This window comes from Bactrocera oleae, chromosome 5 (assembly GCF_042242935.1).
Source record: "Bactrocera oleae isolate idBacOlea1 chromosome 5, idBacOlea1, whole genome shotgun sequence".
Taxonomy (NCBI): domain Eukaryota; kingdom Metazoa; phylum Arthropoda; class Insecta; order Diptera; family Tephritidae; genus Bactrocera; species Bactrocera oleae.
This window is the reverse complement of record NC_091539.1, coordinates 70,125,005-70,134,066: the sequence shown is the minus strand read 5'-3', so window position 1 is coordinate 70,134,066 and position 9,062 is coordinate 70,125,005.

The window sequence follows — 9,062 nt, the reverse complement described above, 5'->3', positions numbered from 1 at the left end:
TATAGTGCAGCTATATGTAATATACCGATATTAGCGGCTTCTACAAACGAGCAGGTTCGTGAAGAGAAAAGGACGTTTGCAAAATTTCCGAACGATATCTAAAAAACTGAGGACGCGTATATACAGACAGACGGATTGACGGGCATGGCTAAATCAACTCAGCTCGTCACGTTGATATTTACAAGTATATACTCAATATATTTTATAGGGTCTCTGATGTTTCCTTTTAGGTTTTACAAACTTCGTGGCAAACTTAAAACACCCTGTTCAGGGTATAATTACACTAGTTGGTTGTCAAAGGCTGTTATTATTGTTGTTTGCCTTCAAAGTCTTGAGTTTCAATGTATTGCATAGTCTTGAAAAACTAATGAAACCTCTCTCTGTGATTGTATTTGTTGGTGATTTTATGTAAGGATAATATTTTCAGAAATGTTTTACTTACGAAATGTGCATTTTGTGATCCAACAGACAGCTTGTAGTCCATAACAAATGTCCAAGGCAATATTGTCTCAAACTTTAATTTGACATTTGTGTCGTCTGCCACACCTCTCTGCATTCGTTTGCCTTAATTGAGTTACGAATACAAAAATCTCTTTTATTGTTAAGTAAATCCATTAAAAAAACACTCTAAATTGCATGCAACAGCAGTTTGTTACGTAAATTCCTTTGTTTTAAGCTAAATGGTAAATTCCAGAGTGAGGCAAAATGCAAAAATAATTGCCAAAACATATGCCAGACTAATGCAACAGCAGGATAACATGCCACACACACACATACATTGGTTTGGCATGAGTGCGGCAACATTGGCAGCATTAAAATATAGGAAAATAAATACGATGCAAAGCTTTTTGCATCAACACATATCGGTATTTGTATAAATAAATAAGCATGTGGAGGCATGCTTGCAACACAAATACCACGAAGCTTGTTTGTGTGTGTTAAATGTGCGCTTAAATGCCACATATATTTATTCATATACTAAACGTTATGTTGACAATTGGCAAAATAGAAATTTTATCTGCCTCATCGAAACCTCAATGACGACAGCCGATAGATGCTCCAGTCTTGCATTGTTCTTGGCACAGGCTCGGAGACGCAAGCACATACACACAAGCATAAGCTCGCATGCGTTGTTTGTAGGCGTTGCTGGAGGCATTGGCATGCAACCAAGCCACAAACGAGTCGACAGCTTGTCCTGCAGCCAGCAGCTGGACCAAATGCTCGGCTCCCTAAAGTAATTTTCGCAAAAGAAATTCAATTGTGGTTTAAATATCCTTCGAGATTTAGGCATTCGCAATACACAATTTACACATACACAGAACCATAAATGCGAATGGACTCGTATACGCACAAACTCCTCCTGCTGCGACGATGAAACATATCATCATATAACATATATATGTGTGTAAATTTGAGCATCTGTGTGTGTGTGTGTGTATATTGTTTTTGGCCTCGGGCTGTCTGCGCTATTGCGGCCGTTTCTGCTGCATTTGCTGCTAATGAAAATTTCCTGCATATTAAATGTAGGCTTTGCGTTGCAAGACAAACGTGCGAGCCCGTCCTTCGTCCTTGCGGTTCTGTGGCCCAGCGCAGTTTCGGCCAGCCGAGAGCAGCTGCTGCAGCAGCTTATTGCCAAATACATCCGAAGTCAAGTGATGGGCCGTTATTTAGACTTAATGTGTTTGTATGTGTGCACTAATGCATGTCAAAGTGTATTCGCAAATTTTAGTTGGCTATGTGTGTGTGTGTGTTTGTTCGTGTTGGACTGTCGGTGTATTTAAAGAATGCATGTGAGCCTACAAAATTTGTCGCTTGCAAGAGAGCGTCAATTTCGAACATTTTAATGTCGGCGCACTTAAGAAACGTTCTAGCCATTTAGTTTCTAGCGACGTGGCCAATTCAAATGTGTTTTGCTCACATGCACACATATATATATATACAGGTGGGTTGAAAAGTTTCTGCGCTCGAAATGAAAAAATTTTCTTTTCGATACGAAATATATTAAATTTTTCAATATAATCGCCCTTAACTTAAATATACATATTCCAATGACCTATAATAATTTTATACCATCCCTATAATGACTTTCCGGAAGCTCTGCAAAATACCCATCTTTGGCTGTAATAGTGTCTTCATTCAGGTAGTAGTCAGGTTCTTCAGAGAGATAGCAGTCGCTGAGAGCCAAATCTGGTGAATACGATGGATGCTCAAGCAATTCTTACTTTAAGTCGTTGAATTTTGTCATTGTCAAAACACCTTTGAGAGCAGGTGCGTTGTCTTGATTAAAAATGATTTTTTTGTGCTGCACACCATGTTTTTTCGCACGAACTTTTTTATCCAGCTTATCCAAAACGCCGCAATAATATTCAGAGTTTATTGTGTTACCTTTCTGCAGATAATTAATCAACAAAATTCCTTTTGCATCCCAAAAAACTGATGCCATAACCTTATTTGCTGAGCGTTGCCACTTCACCTGCTTTGGAGCTGAACAACCAGCTTCAGTCCATTGTAATCGTTTTTGTTTCAATTTAGGATCATGGTGGTAGATCCAAGCTTAAAATGCTCCATATTATGCTGAGAAATTTACTGTCGATCCAGTTTTTGTTGGATTGTCAACATGTGCGGCACTAACTTTCCAAACAGCTTTTTCATATGTAATTCGCCATGTAAAATATGAAGTACTCGTTCGTCTGAAATGCCTATGGCATTAGCAATTTCACGCTTAGTCAAACTTGGATCTTCACTAATAATATAATGAACTTGCTCGATGTGGATCGTCGTCAAGCCTAGTACGACCATGTTTAAATTCACCAGCCCGAAATTCAATTGTGCGTTTTGGAGGTGAGGACTCTTTATACACTTCTAACAATTATTAATAAATTTCCATTGCTTTTAAACCTTTCAAAACCAAGAATCTAATCACTGTGCGATGTTCAATTTTTCCTTATTAAACAAATACTCTGACACGTCAACTTCAAATGGCTTATAAACAAAGAATTAATTAACAGAATGACTTGTCATTTGGCATGTGTTCTCACGACAGATGTACCAACTTGAGAAAAAAAGGTAGTAGTGCTATTTCTTGGAGAGCATTAGTCACTCTTCAACCAACCTGTATTTTTATGTATTTTTAGGTATATCGAATTTCCATTTGACACTGAGAAAATTAGAAGAGTAGTACCACTATTTTAATCTTAAGATATATCTATATATATATTTTATTTAACAAATATGTATTTAGCTTCTTGAAACTTTGGAGCACATAATTATTAGTGTATGCATATACATTTTTATAAAGGAATGGCAAAATAATAAATCAAATGACCAATATTTCGACTTTATTCTGAAAATTTTATGCCATTTGGTTTTTGCACTTGCACCTCGAATTTTATATAGTCATAGCTTGGTTGTATTCAAAACGTAACTATTGTTAGATGTAACTATTGAATGAAGAAATGATTTGAAATCTGAATGTTCGTCTGTCTCGCGTTTATTCGTGTGTTCGTTCGTGCGTCCTTGCAAGCGATATCAAATATTGAAATATCTTGATGAAATTTGATAGACATGTTGCTAGACACTATAAGAAGTTTGGTATTGCAGATGGGCGAAACTAAAACCGCCTTCATTATTTACGTTTCTAACCCACATACGTGTATATCATAAATTCTGATTTTAGAACATCCGGTTGATTCGGATCGGATAGTATGTAAGATAACTAGAAAAATTATGTTGATATATTTTTGGATATACTGTAGATTTTTGCCGAAAATATTCAAGTATATGTATAAATGTGGCCAATAACGTGTTTTCGGTCAATATGTAATACCATTAACATGGAAATTTGCGTAAGTTAGTTTGATTTTATTACAAATATCTCTGGCACGAAGCAAAATATAGTAATTAAACGAAGTGAGTGTATGACCTATAGTAGGAGTTAATGAGCTACCAAATACAATTGTATTCCATTCACAATTCTATCGAATGATGAAAGATGAAATCTCACGCAACATTTTATAACATAAAATTTGGTGAACAACTGAAAATATATTCCCCGCTCTGATCCTTGCAAATTGTGAGAGTAGGAAATGTTTGGTTACATACAAACTTGAAGCTTCTTTACTTGTTTGGAAATAAATTTCCAATGACGAAAATTTTTTACTTTGACATAAGTCGTTGGGTAGATGTACTAAAATTTTTCTTGAAGAACAAACAACAACAATATTTTCACTGTGTATCTACGCATGAGTGTCTAAAAATTTCATTTACCAATTCTCGAACACCCAGTTCCATCACTCATTTGTCTGTTTAAGGTTCAATATGTGGTTTCGCCCACTGGGTCTGCGGTTTTGTCTGCCCGTCGCAATTTAACACATATCCAACAAATACACATGTACAGACAAATACTTGTGCATGCATACGTGTGAGTTGCTCATGTAGCATAGCAAATAACTGTTAATGTGCTTTCATGTGTGAATTGAAATTTTTATTATAGTGTGTATTTAGGCGCATATGCTTTCATTACCAAAACGCCCATTACGAGTGTATGTGTAGGCTTGTGTGTTTTCGCCGTAAATGCTTTTAAATATCAAAAATTCTCTCAGAATTTATTTCCCAACTGTTCAAACATTCTCGTAGCTTTAGTGAAACTGCAGGAATTTTCTATGCTTTCTTAATGACAAGTTTGTATGTGTGTATGTGCGTTTCAATGTATGAGTTTTTAGGCAACTTGCATTAGTCAAAGCCAATGCACACATACAGATATGTTTTGCTTACACCATTAAAATGTGTTTGAGGTATGCGTAATGAATTTTGACGTATTTTAAGGGCAAACGTTTGGAAATACTATTTTACTTATATCAAAATTCTAAAAAGTAAATTGAATGCAGTTTACTCATTATTTACTTTACCAGCAGCTTCTGCAAAAGTCAAGTTTTCGAACTTTAAGGCTACAATTTTGTCAAGAATTACGTTCGAAAAGATACTGTGGATTCGATTATATAAGATATCGCGGACTTTTAATAACTACTCTCGCTTTGTAATGAAAGAGATTCTTGTATCAGGTCATATCCTTTAAATTCAATAGGGTAGGAGAAGTTTTCAATTTATTTTTTGAAATTTAGTACCCAACCTTTCCTCACCAAGAAGCTGCTCATTTGTCGGAACGGCCGATATCGGACCACTATAGCATATAGCTTCCTTACAAACTGAACAATCGGAATCAAGTGCTTGCATGGACATCTTTTTTATTTTACGAAATATCTTCAAGTAGTTTGGCATTGGTTATTGTCTCAGACAATAATGCAAAACTGTTCAGATCGGATCACTATAGCAAATAACTGCCACAGAAACTGTATGATCGGAATCAAGTTCTTCTACGGAACCTTTTGTATTTGGGAAGGTATTGTAGCTGCGGTGCAACCGAAGTTTTTCCTTATTTCTAATCTGTTAAGTTCAATGGCGACATTGCATGGTAACGTTGTAATTATTTGATCAGTATAATTGAATACAAAATTTGAAATTGGTGGCAAGCTTTCTCAAAAACATTTGAGATGTAAACTTTCCTAAACCTATTTTTTTGACATTGATAGTCTTATGTCTCTTATTTTATAATTCTCTTGAATTGTAAATTTTAAATCGGGGGTACCATACATAAAAAAATAGGTTTGTTCAGCTACAAGCTTTTCTCAACAAAAAATTCGGATTTTAGGATTGATATTCCTTGCTAAATACCTCCAAAAACTATTGCTTTGTTATTTGTTGCCAATATTAAAGTAATTTAATTGTTTGAGAATTTATTTCGATATATAATTTTATATAGGTGGCAACCTTGCTTAAATTATTTTTAACGTTAAGCATTCTTAAGCAATTTTTAGTTTAGTATCAATACTACAACAACAATTTCTCTATCACATTAATGTTGTTTTTGTATAAATTTGAAACAGTTGGCAACGCCATCCATACAATTTTTTTTTCTGCATGCGGCCTAAAATTTCTAGTTTGTAATGGCTCTTTTCACACAAATTTTTGGTTTCTTTAATTTCAAATTCTCTTTTCTGTATTCAGCCTTCCTTTTTAACTGTATTCAGCGTTCACTATCTCTCTGTATAATGGCAACTAAAACTAGCGAAAATTTGCTAGCCAAAAATCGATTGTTTCTACCACCTTTACGCACTTTCACTACAAAAACCACAAAAAGAAAAGAAATGAAAAGAATGAAATCAAATCTTCGCCAATCTTTAATTTGCCTTCACATCATAATTTTTTCTGCTGCACAGTTTATAAGTTGCAATTTCCTTTGCTTGTTGACGTCGAGTGAAAAACTTTTGAAGGAAAGTGATTACAATTTCTGTTTTCGCTGCAATTTTATTCGCAGTTTTTCTGCCGAACATTCAAATCAACGTCACTGAGTGAATGACACTTGAACATGAAATTTGCATATCATGATAAATTGAGCCATTAAAAACTGGCAAGGCAAATAAAAAGTGGAGAGCTGAGTGGATAAGAAAATTGTAACAAGACTTTTTATTGAGCTCTCGAAAGCGGCGAATGGATTCGAAAGGTACTACAATGCTGTATGAAATATGCAAGAGCTAAGGAAGTAAAAAATAAAGAAACCTGGCAAAATGAAAAAAAATTAGAATTCGCGAAGGAAGATGGAAAATTTTTGAAGGTAATAAAAATTCGTGAGTTGTTTTTGTGTTGCTGAACAAACAATTGGAATAAAATGTAAGATATTTGGCACCACCTACCCCTGCTACCTAAATTTCATTCCATCTGACCAAAATTTGAAATTGGTCAGATTGTGTTGTAGAAAACTTTTAAAATACATATGTCTCAAATTAAATTTGTAAAGAATAATTTTTATATTAATTTTAATTTCTAAAAAAATTAAGTTAGTCTTGTAGACATGTAAAGTTAATCCGTATTTTTTTAGTCTCTCTGAATGGCTAATGGATTTGAAGAAGTCCTTCGACAATCTTGTCTACAGACCCGGATTTATATCCGAACGGGATATGACACCGTGGCAGCATTCTCCAAAATTCTTTTATCAGTGTTTTATGCCACCGTAACAAACATAATATTCAAACAGTTTTCTATTCTATAAGCTCGGGTTTAATGTTCAATGTTGGTTCTCCGATTTGTAGGATGCAGCTGCAAATATTTTTAGTTGCCTTTAAGTGGCAGTTGGATTTCTATCGCCGTATTTCAAATTAGCCACCATTTGAAGAGGCCTCTAATTTTTTGTTGCTTTTCTATCTGAAAGAGAGAATTTACACAAATGATAAATTAAACGACAAATGTACAAAACTGCAAAGGCTTTTGTTTGCATTCTGCTTCTGTGACAAAGGACTTGTTTTTTTGTGGTTTGCCAACCATTGTCTAATTACTCACTTAAGCAGCTACTTTGGCAAGTGATAAAAACTTAAAAACTGTCAATTGTAAACAACAAAAGTTGGTCATTCATCCGCACCAAGGCCACTCAAACAATCACAGTTGCAATTTGTAACACGTGTACAGTCCCTCTTCGTTGTGCCTCTAAACTATATATATTTATATGTATACGTGCTCCTAGTTATCTTCTCATTGTACAGCGAAGCTTTTTACTAATTAAGCTGACCACAATTAGTCAAAGTTAATTGCCTGAAGGACGGCTACAATGTGTACGTAAGGACAACGATTAGCCGACGCTGGATCGAAGAACCGAAGCAGTAGAGTGCAATTTTCGAGAACCCGCATAAAGACAAAGGGAAAGTATTATCTTCTGTGCTGGACATATGTATGTATGTTTGTGTGACTGATTACATAAGCTCCACTGCCGACTCACCTTGTGTGTACACATATCTTTGTGTTTTCACAGTCCGCGTCTGCCGTCATTGAGCATTGAATCGCACGGACCGGCCGACGGCCGATGACTTCGAACACCGTGCAATGCCAAATCTGCGATGTGAGGCTGCTCTCACCGCTCACTGATTGTGACTCTCTTGTCACATTTTTTCAACTTTCTCCTGCATTTTAATATTATTGTGTGCATTCTCTTTCTTGGTCCATTTTCTGCCTGCGCTTATTTAGTTATTGCTACGGCAGAAGTTCGCCTGTCCTTTTGAATTATCCAAGGCTGCTTTTAAGCTAACCCAACTGCACACACTCACAATCTCGCTCATGTCAAACAACAACATCATCAGCAACAACAGCAACATCTAACTGTATGTTGGCGCTGATTAACACGATTGTGTAATGCTTCTGATAGAATAGAACCCACCGCCCGTCTGTCTGTCCGTCTGTCTGTCTCTCTCTCCGCTTGCTAGGCCAAATAGACAGCGCCAGAGGTGTGTGTGCGGTTGTGTGTGGCAGCTCGTAGTGTCTCTTAGGTGGTGATGGTGGCTTTTTATTAAGTTTGCCTTTGTGTATGCTCAATATTGCATGTGACATTTGTAAATGTCAGTTTGTTGTCAGCAGTTTCATTATTGGAACTTTGCTTGTTTGCCTCTCACTTCACTTACCGACACACCAAACAGCCACACACGAACATACAGTTGAACAGCACGAAAGTGCCATGAATTGAGGGTGAGTTGTCGCCCAAATTCTGTGTCAGCTGTTGCCTTTATTGTTGTTTTAAAACACCGCATTGTTGTTGTTGGCGCGTTTGCTTACAGATTGTGGCATATTCAAGCGAAAATTCGTTATTCCTAATTCGTAATTTGTCCTTTTTATTATTTGGCAGTTGTTATGTACTAGTGTGCGTGTTGTTGTGTATGCGTGCGGTCAGTCAGGTGAAAGTTCGAGATGCGAATACTTTTGAGTGACGCAGTTTAATGAAAATGTCATTGACGCCAAGAGCAATTAATTAAATATTGCAGTCGTATTGTATTTGTATTTATATCTGTGTTCCTTTCGTATCGCTTCGTCTGTGTATTCTGGAACTCTTTGTTTTTAGGGTGCAGTTTAACAGCAGTGTGTTGTTGTTCAAATACACACAATGTTAAGACTAACAAGTGTCAAATATGTCGAGATGGATGCTTATCTCTGTATTTTTCGAGATGTTTTACAGTACAAGTATGATC